Genomic DNA, 2,968 nt, shown 5'->3' on the forward strand with positions numbered 1-2,968 from the left:
GCCTGTTTCCCCAATGCCTTGCCTGCAGAGAGTGCTGCCAACCTTTGGAATTTTGCTGGTCTAAAAGGAAAGAAATGGCATCTCAGTGTAGTTTTAACATGGATTTCTCTTAGTGAAATTGAGCATTGTTTCAGTGTTTGAGTACCATGGGCATATCTTTCTGTGAACTCTGTGTTTCGGTCTTTGTCTTTGTCCATTTTCTGTTGCTTATAACAAAATACTTGAAACTGGGTAATTTATAAAGGAAAGGAATTTATTTCTTACAGTGATGGAGGCTAAAATATCCAAGGTTGAGGGGCTGCCTCTGGTGAGGGCCTTCTTGTTGGTGGGGACTCTGCAGAATCCCCAGGTGGCACAGGGCATCACATGGATGGGGTATGAGTGCTAGCTCAGGTCTGTCTTCCTCTTCCTATAAAGCCACCAGTCCCACTGCATGATAACCCATCAATCCATGAATGCGTTATTCCATTCATGAGAGCAGAGCCCTTATCACCTAGTCATCTCTTAAAGGCTCCACTTCTCCATGTTGCCCATTGGAGGTTAAGTCTCAGTGTAAGTTTCAGAAGGTACAGGCATTCAAACCATAATAGTCTTATGGCCACTTTTTTATTCTGGGTTTTCATCTGTTTTTTTTCCTCTTGGCTTTTTTTTTTAACTAGTTCTTTACAGATTAGGATGATTAGTTTTTGTATCTGTGATATAAGCTATAAATATTTCCTGTCTTTATTTCATTTGTCTAATGATTCAAGCTCTATTTTCTTTCTTTTTTTATAATTTCAACTTTTATTTTAGATTTGGGGGTACATGTGTAGGCTTTTTACATGCAAAGTCTATTTTCTTAATCACCATGTTGTCCCTTGTGCAGTAATATGCTTATTTAGAAACTTTGAGACATTAATTAATAATTTACTTATTAGAGTCAACAAACCCAGAACTCGCCAACTAAAGACAAAAACCAAAAACAACCTTACAAAGACACAGACATAGAAGGCACACCTAGAAAGTATCTCCATAGCACAAAGCTGGAGTAACTAATATGTTACATAACTGAATCAAAATTCAGAATACTTTAGCAGCCTGGAAATATGGGCCAAAATGCATAAAGGGAAATTTAGTAGAAATAATGTTTTGTACATAGACTTAAAAACATTAATTCCACGTGTTCAAGATTAGGGACATCTGTCTTCATAGAAATTCATGTATATATAAACTTTGGGGTTTAGTCATTCACACACTTATATAAGCCCAACAGAATTAGTTGCTACAAGGAAATATTTTGAGACAGGGTCTCGCTTTGTCACCCAGGGTGGAGCTCAGTGACACAAACAGCTCACTGCAGCCTCGACCTCTGGGCTCAAGGGATCATCCCACCTCAGTCCGCTAAGTAGCTGGGAGTACAGGCATGTACCACCATTCCCGGATAATTTTCTTTGTATTTTTTTGTAGAGACAGTTTTACCACGTTGCCCCGGCTTGCTCTCAAACTCCTGAGGCTCAAGCAATCTGCCCACATGGGCCTCCCAAAGTGCTGGGATTACTGATGTGAGCCACTCTGCGCCCTGCCTCCAGAAAATGTATTCTTAGAGTGAATAGTGGAAGGGGATTATTCTGATCATGGAGAAAATTGCCCCTTTGGACCTGACACTTACCAGAATACATCCAGAATGGTGTGTTCAATTTTGGGGACTGCAAATCAAGAGAGTCATAGACATCTGAAAGCAAATACAAAGCAGGGAAGCTGAGTTAGTGAAGGGTCTGGAAACCACTATACAGCTCACTATGAGGGAAACTTTCTCTCTGGCACTTAGGACTGCTGGTGAGAGGAAGGGCTGCCCTGTTAACCCGTGCACTTCCTCTGGCCAAAGAGTGTTTGAGTAGAGGCAGCAGATCCACCACGAGGGTTGTAAGGATGGCCCCACTGCTGTGTATAGGCAGTTTAGGCAGCAGGGTTTTTGTCTTGATCATGGAAAGCAATCTTTCCTTTCTTTTTGGTGTTTTCTGTGTGCAGAGATGAGAGCAGGTGGGGAAAGTGATCTGTGGGGTTTTTTGGCTAACTGAAGTATATGAAGAGTTTTGGAGAAACATTAGTCTGTAGGCTTTAACATTAACATGTGTCAACCTGCGGCTTTAGCCAAGATCCCAAGCCAGTTTCCTGAGGGCAGGGACTGCACCTTATAGACAGTGATGTCTGTGGGCCAAGACCTCAAATGGTGCCTCTACTTCCCCATTTACAGTTAGTGCTTGCCCTCCCTCGCCATGTCTGATGAGAACAGTAGTGATGTCCCCATATAAACTGTACCTGATTAATCCCTGCTCAGGGAGCTCAGAACAATTCCCATGCGAATCTTACTGTTGAACTGTACTGTGCACCAAAACTGACTGGGGGTGGGGCTAAAATGCAGATTTGATTCTGTGAGATGGAGATGCGGAGCCCGAGGTTCTGCCTCTCTAGTGAGCTCTCAGGTGATGGTGATCCTGCTGGTTCAGGGCCCACCCTGAGTAGCCAGGGTGTAAACACAGCAGTCTGCAGAGTGTCTCCCATAGACCACTTGTAACAGCCCCCTGCCCCACTCTGCTTGTTTAAAATGCAGATTCCTAGGTTGTGCCTGGGATCTCTGCACCCAGAACCTCTAGTGGTGGAGCTCAAGGATCAGCTTTCTAAACTGGCACTTCAGACGATTCTTCAGCACATTAAAGGTTTTGAACCACTGGCCTTGGGAAAATGGATAGGATGGGTTAGACCAGAGGAAGAAATTGGTCAGGGGGACGTAATGAATTTCACACATAGTTGGTTGTAGAAAATGGCCCACTTATGTAGCGCTTGCGTGGGGAAGACCTGCTGAGAGTCTGCACTAGCTGGGTGATCTGAGGTGTAGCCCTTAACCCCTTTAAGCCTTTCTTCCCTAAGGTGGAGACGATGTGATTTGATGAATCTTTTCCTGTCCCCTGGTCCTGCCTTATCTTTCCAG

This window comes from Hylobates moloch, unplaced genomic scaffold (assembly GCF_009828535.3).
Source record: "Hylobates moloch isolate HMO894 unplaced genomic scaffold, HMol_V3 SCAFFOLD_8, whole genome shotgun sequence".
NCBI lineage: Eukaryota > Metazoa > Chordata > Mammalia > Primates > Hylobatidae > Hylobates > Hylobates moloch.